The following is a 7,777-nucleotide window of genomic DNA, read 5'->3' on the forward strand; positions in this document are numbered from 1 at the left end:
GTTGACTAGAACTGAAATCAGCAAAAGATTCTCTACAAAACATTCATTCTATCCGCAGCTTTAGGGTTTGCTAATTTCCATAGTTGGGTTTCTTCTGCCTTTCTTAACATTTTTCTTTTGATAAGAAGGTGCACAACCAAAAGCAAAAAGCTTTTCTGTAAACCTTTGGTAGCTATATAATTGTTACAAAATATTTTACTCTAAATATGGCAGCTTAAACTGAGAATATTTGCATTTAAAAACATTAAAATAAGTTTAAATTGATCATAAATTTTTAGCCGTTTTTACGCAAAACTGTACATGGGATATGAAGTGCACCACAAGGAGGGCTTTGGATTAGCTTTAGCAAATTTGGGACATTTAAGGTGCACTGAAATCTCTACACATGCGCTTTTTCACTTTCTGTATCCACCAGGAAAATGGCTGCCAATTTAGACAGCGATTCTAAATAGTAGTTGACGTGCATTTTAAAATAATCACAAACATTATAGCCACAAAATTAATTTTTACAAGTTGTAGACATTGCCCGTTACACCAGACATTGGACTACACTGTCAAGAGCTTTGACATCTACAATGACGTCTACAAAGCAGGCTTATACTGGTAGAATGTTTCATACCATAATTACTGTGTGTTCAGAGCTCACGTGTGAAGTATGGATACTGCTGCTTCAGCAAGAACCGAGGATGAGCACCCTTCCTGGTTCTGAAAAAAAATAACATAGGAAATGCCTTAAGCAGGATTCTGAAACGGGGTTGAATGAAACAAGAATGAACAAGAAATTCTTTCAAAACATGTAAAGCAATGCAAACAAATATTTATTTCAACTTATTTCTACAAAAGACCACCTAATGAAGACTGGTGGTGGGGTATTGGCTCAAAAAAAAAAGCAGAGAGCACTTATACAAACGCTACAGGGAGCCTTCGCAGCCAACAATTGTTTGAACACACCTAAACTAATCACTGTTCAGCAAACTCATAAAAAATGTTTGAATGCATAAAAAACCAGTGGTAAACACAGGAAACAGTTAAAACAGAATGACGGCACAAGTTTGTCCCGTCGTTCTCTTCTGTGTCCTGGGTGTTCCTATGGTTTTTCATCCATTCAAACATGTACCAGCTAGCCCAGTCCAACGCCTTGGTATCATAAAAATATGGATAGTCAATCCTTACACAAAGTTGAAAAAAAAAGAAAGTATAAAGTAGGTGACAAAATTAAAACGACAGCAAATTGGTTGGCTTTTAATTTTAAATGATAATATAAAAAATAATGGCATGAATGAAAGTGAGCAGCACGCGAAGTACCTTGTTGCTAGCCTGACATTCCACTTTGAAGCAAAATGTCCGCTTTCAACACTACATAGGCTAAACATGCAATGAGGCATTCCTTTAGGCACACAAAATATACCATAATTGTTAAAAAAGCTACGAATTAGTTGAAAAAACCTGACCACGACAAATTGGAATTAGTGACTAGATACAGTTTCAGAAATACACAGCGACATCATATAAAAATATATGGTTCCCATACAAAGATTGATCATAACAAAAATTCAGGACATTTATCAGACTGGCATCAATGTGCAAAGCAGCTTAATGAAAAAAGACGGTCTTCACTAAAAACATGTTAATATTGGGAGCTCATGTGCTTCCCTGCAAGTTGGGTGTGTAAACCCACTGACATCTTAACTAACCCGCCTGAATCATCAATTGATAGACATTGAGGAATTTTACGAATTGGTTTATTGTAGCCAGCTGTCTAGTTTATTTCCCTATTTTTCTTGGCATTTCGTGTCTAATTCTAAATTTGGTGACTAGATAGCTTTTACTATGGTCATGCACTGGTGACAACGAATATTTGATTTTACTTTAAAAAAATTTCAGTTTTGTTTTATTGCTCACCAGCCAACGATCTGAAATATCAGAGGTGCTTAAAACGTATGTTGGTATTTCCTTCCTGCAGTGTAGCACAACTAATCATGACTTTTACCATAATTTGTTCACAAATCGTAATATGTGGAAAGTATTCAGCTTAATGAAAATGTCATTTCAGAAGCATGCACAATCAACAAGGCCTCAATGACTCTCATGACGTGGTCCACTTGTTTCTGTCACAAATAACCAGAGTGCAGACACATTCCACCGAAGACGAAGGTAACATGCCCTCTTGGGTGATGAATATTTAAAAAGCCTTACGAGTAAATTTGCTGCTGAGCACGTGAAATTGTGGCATTAAAACAAAAGATCCCTCTGCGGCATCTTTCACTTGGAGGAGCGCTTGACCACAAACTTTGAGAAGCTGGAAAATGCTCCATGAACCGCTCCAGCCAGCAGAAACGATGCAGGACACAAGTTGGTAGGCGGACCGTTGGCATCCTGCGATTGTGAAGATATTTCTGTTTAGTAGATGCTCTTCTTTTTGTACCACTGTTTATTTCACCTTTAACAAGCAGCTGAACTCCTTAACGTTCGCATAATAAAATGCTGCAATACGGAACAGTTAGCAGGGTTACCTCAATTTTGCTTTTCTACGAATTAACACAATGTTGGTAATCTGCACACAACTACAATCAAACTACAATTTTCACCTACTTCACTGCTAACATCAGCGTTTGACTGCTCAAGCACAAATACAGGTTAGACATGTGAGCAATCTGCTAAACGTATCCCCACAAACTGAACAATCAGGCATCAGAAATCGGCAAGGAAGGAGGTGTCACGTTTAAATGGAACTTTTTTTGTTCAAAACATAAAACACACCTGGAAGCTTGAAGCGTGAGAGGGGGTCTTTCACGCTGACAATGTCAGAACATAGTTTGCTAGTGGGCACCTGCACGATGTGCACAATGTGTTTCTTGAAAATGCGTGCGAAAGTTTGATTGATGTGTAGGACGAGAATTGCAGCACGTTTTGACACAGGCCTTGTGGACGCTTCTGCCTGCTAATGTCAATGTGGATTCTTGCTAGTCGCCCTCTTCGCTTCTTTCTGAATATAATGCTTTAGGCATTATATTCAGGACAACGACTGCATCAAAACGTGCAGCAATTACCTACGTCCCACACATCGGTGAAACTCTCGCACACATTTTCAAGACACGCAGTGCATACATTGTGCATGTGCCCACTAGCAAGCTGCGTTCTGACATTGTAAGCGTGAGAGACCCCCTCTCACGCTCTAAGCTTCCGGGTATTGTTTATTAGATTCCAAGCGCTGAATGCAAATCAGTGTACATTGTCGAAACGGGCAATCTGCACAGAAGATTAATGCAGCACTGGAACGAAGTGAACAAGGGCCATGCAAAAACAAGTCCACTGGCAGAGCACCGTGAGAGGACGGGACACGTGGTCGACTGGAACAAGACAAAATTACTGACAACTGAGTGCAATCTATCTTCTCGATTACTGCTCGAGTCCCTCATTGTTCAGAGGACGCCCAACATTATCAACATAATGGATGGCAATCTGCACCATATCTATGCAAACTCATTGCGCCGCGTAATGCCCAATATATAGCTTCGTTTTCCACGACACATGCTCACCGTGAACAAGCAACAAACCGTTAAATGGCTTTCTTGACTTGGTCAGTGACCTACGTTTCATCACTGCAATAATGCTTTTACCTGCCTACACGGCATTCCGTCAAACACTGGACTACACCACATGAGCCATTGGCGTTCTTAACCTGCACCAGAGTATATAACCTTTCACTTCTGCTGTGAGATAGACCCATAAACGCACTTCAATATGGCCTTTATATTTAGCTCTTGGAAGCATTATGTATAATTTTACCTTTAAGTTGCACCTGCTACAGCAGCTGGTACTATACCAAAAACATGAAAAAAAAACGGTGGTTTAACACGCCAAAGCTACACTTGGGATATGGGGAGCACTGTAGGGGAAGGCTTCGCATTAATTTTGACCATCTGGGTATTTTTGTGCGCATCGAAAACTCCAAACACGGGCGTCTTTACGTGTTGCCTCCATCTGAAAAGCGGCTACACCAAGCGGTATCTAACCGACATTCGCCTCCACAGCACACCACCCTAGCCACGGCAGTGGGTTAAACATATGAAATAAAGCGAGTTTTGGAGTGCAAATGAAAATATTAATCACACGTCTTATTTTCCCAATCGATGTACCTTTTGAAATCCACCATGCAATCCCCCCTCCCCTACCGGCCTACCAAAACACCTTTGTCACAAGAGGTAATCAGGCTGTTGTTAATGAAGTAAGTATTTACAATCCGAGACTTGCCACCGTTAAAGTCATGCACTTTGTTTTAGAGATAAGCGACATTAGCCATTTGCAGCACCAGGAGTTAATTGTGTTAAGATCAGATTGAAAGCATTGACGGTAGTAGTTGAAAGAAATTGTGTGATAAATTACAACATCATCTGCAAATAGACCTACATGGGAGGATATGCAACATGGAAGATAGACCAAGCAAACTGCCTGGGGGGACAGCAAAGTGGCACGAGCAAAAGAAGTATATAGTTATTAGAAGTAAACTGCATTTGAGAAGAATGAAAATCTTTTGCTCAAGTGAGGACATTAGGGTGAAGTTTGAGAAGTAGTCTGTGGTGTGCAATGCGATTGAATGCTTTAGAAAAATCGAGAAAAACTACCGCAGTTTGTAAGCCTGTGTCAATGGATCAATGTAGATCGTGAACAAATCCTGAAAGTTGTGTTTCTCAAGTAACCCTTGTGAAAACCGTGGTGATACTCGAATGTGATATTGTGATTTTATAAATAATTAGCGACCTGAGAGTGGATGAAATGTTTCCTGACCTTGCATATGGTGCTTGTTAGGGAAATTTAATGGTGAAGTACCGTCTCCTGATTTAAAGACTGGTGCTACCTCGACTATCTTCCAACCATTGAGATTAGTGCCTGTCATGAGAGACTGCGAAAAAAGCGCTGTCAGAATTCTACAGACTGCGGGATGTACTTTTCGGTATAGTATGATTATTACCAGTATGATCTGAAGTAGACCAGTTTGTATTGCAAGTTTAAAACCATATCGAAAGATCCTAAATGTTTGCTTGGCTTGATTACATACGAATACTTGCTTCAAAGTCAGCTCAATTTCTCTTCTTGCCCTTTAGTCGTCAGCCCCAGATTCTCTTCAATATCTCTGCTAAGCAATGACACGCTCCATACGCACAGCACCGCTTCATGAAAATGTTTCAAATAATCAGAGGCCACAGCACTGCTAACAGGTATATATCATGGCAAGTTCCACAACATGCAATAACTAACCTGAAAATACATAATCGGTGGGTGCACCGATATGGCAGCAGTGCCTGGACCAATGTGTCGAGCAAATGCGCTGACTTCTGCACGGGTGGTCCAAGCGGCCAGATGATGGATGAATGACCATTCCTGGCGGCAAAGCGTACGGAGCACCAACGAAAGGCCAGGCAGTACTTGGGTACAGCAGGTGCAGTGTCGGTTGGCCAAGGGAGGCCCTGGCAAAGCCTTTGAAACTGGACTGGAAGGCAGCTGACCCAGGACAGCCAGCAGCAGCACCTGCAGGTGCATAATCTGTGAGTGTGCTGACACTTGTTGAAATACAAGAAGAGCACACACAAAGCACGAATGCTTACATCAAGTAGATTTTTAATCGTTTAAAGACAGTAACCTCCAAGGCACTAATAAGAACATTCCCGGAACACCCCAAGTGAAATTTAGGTCACAGTAAGAATGTATTTATTAGACCCGCAGGTACTGTGAGTGGGGTATGCATGATATATGCAAAGCTAGCTACTGAGCTAATTTGCATGGAACGCATGCTACTGGGCTAATTTGCATGGAACGCATGCTAGCAGCTCATCTGTATCCCTTGCTTTCAATCGGAACTGGTGTGTGATAGTTGAGGCTCCTCCATTTCAATGTCTGACTTGTATCTGCACGTTCAATTCTCCAATATAAATCGAGTTGAATGAGTGCCTACAGCTTTCTTGTTAGTCTCTGTATGGCCTGCGGTTTTGCGAAAATGAGAACTTGCGAATTGGCTCAATTTTCTGCACTAATTTAAACAATACATATGCCTCTGATATCAAGCCCCAGACTTCCCGAGAGCTACTCTGACAGAATGGCAGGCGCCTCGTAGGCGTTGTGAAATCTCCCCCACTACCCCGAGACTATGCTAACTCCCTGCGAGGCCACATGCGCGCATTTCACCTTCAATTTGCACGTATGTGAATTCTATACCTCTATGAACTCTCAGACGGGCGTCGTCATATTCGTGCCGGACTCGTGAAACTCGGCAACGTAAATTACCGCACTCGCTCGCTGGCGCGCGGCCCGAACTCTCTCACCGTTTCCGGCCCTTGCATACTATTTTCTCCACCTTGCACTTTGTAAATTCTCATGTTTAACTACACCTCGTGTGCCCTCATCTCTTGCCTGCTTTTCTTCCAGCACAACTCCGTCAGCACCCGGTCGACGCGTACGCTGTTGGGGCGCGTTGGCGAGCGAGTACGGCAATTTCGCTGTTGTCGAGCTTCACGAGAACAGCACACATATCGCGGCCCGAAGACCGCGAGGCGTACGGCCGCCGGTCTCGCGAGCGCAATAGCTGCGAAGCGCACTGCACGGAATTCGTGAAGGGGGGGGGGGGGGGGAGGGAGATTTCACAACACCTACGAGACGCCAGCCATGGAATCACGTGTACGCGTTTTCACATGCACTTCCAGGGAACCTCCTGTTCATGTTATTTCTTGGTATACCGCGGGTATTCACGAGGGAGGACTAATCACAGCGTTGTGCCACTCACGCGAAATTGCGACTGCGATCTGCAACCGCAAAGGCACTGTTTGAGAGACACATAAACAAACGCCCCGGTGTTAAAGAGCCTTGCGTGATGTGAAATTATTAGCAGCCGTGTACCATAGCGCCAGCATCGTAGCCAAGGTCTAGCTTCAGCGTAAATTGATGCTGACTTCTGCGGAAACGGTGGACTTGGCGCCAAACAAGTATACTAACTCACGTAGGCTCTCAGAGCAAACGAGATGGGGGTCTAGCGAATTACTGACTCATAAACACCAGAACTCGTTCCAACCAAATACAGAATAATAAAAAATGCGTACTTACCCGAGCAAAAACGATGTTTCCAACGTAAAATTCTCCTTCACTGTCGTCTTCATCTCGCGGACACACGAACACGCTTTGTTCTGATGCAATGTCATCCACTTTTGACGCGCAGTATTTTATCCGGCGATGATCGTTCTTCCGGGGTCCCCATGTTCAACACACGCGTAGGTTAGAAGGGTAGACATCACCCATAAAGCTTCTATAACTATGATTTAAGCTTGAAATAGATAAAACAGATTAAATCACGCCACCAACCACTCGGCACAAAACGCCATGAAAAAACACACACAAAAGTGAGAGATAGTTGCCAGACTTCAAATGCAGCACCTCTATGTTTGACGAAAATTGTGTTACTACTGTAATGTTGGTAATTATCTTTCTGCTTTCAAAGTCTGAAATGTGTTTATAACTTAAATTTAAGGTTTTTAAACACAAAAAGTGAATACACATAAAAAATAATTGACATATATACTGATATTGTAAAGAGGTTTGACGTTTGTTTTGGTTTTGTTTTCACGGCGGGCTTCTTAAGAGAGAACGTGCGAGAAAACGAGCTACTTTGGGTTTAGGAAGAGGGCGGTAAATGTCGGCGTGATAGAAAGCAAGGAACAGGTGCTTACCCTGGTCGTTAAAAAAGGAGCTAATGAAACCCTCACGTAAAAAAACAAAAACAAAAAAAAAA

General features: G+C 42.4%; 1 long non-coding RNA gene across 1 annotated transcript; it reads right to left on the minus strand.

Annotated features, from left to right (window-relative positions):
- Positions 1 to 877: 877 nt before the first annotated feature.
- LOC144164095 (uncharacterized) lies at positions 878 to 7,537 on the minus strand. The gene is made up of 3 exons (XR_013321046.1): positions 7,096 to 7,537; positions 5,260 to 5,529; positions 878 to 2,376 (listed from the first exon to the last, which is right to left on the minus strand). It is a non-coding gene; the product is annotated as an uncharacterized LOC144164095 (long non-coding RNA).
- Between the last annotated feature and the right edge of the window lie 240 nt (positions 7,538 to 7,777).

The sequence above is a fragment of the Haemaphysalis longicornis genome, unplaced genomic scaffold (assembly GCF_048455015.1).
Source record: "Haemaphysalis longicornis isolate Haplotype H1 unplaced genomic scaffold, Haemaphysalis longicornis Haplotype H1 scaffold_13, whole genome shotgun sequence".
In the NCBI taxonomy this organism is placed as follows: domain Eukaryota; kingdom Metazoa; phylum Arthropoda; class Arachnida; order Ixodida; family Ixodidae; genus Haemaphysalis; species Haemaphysalis longicornis.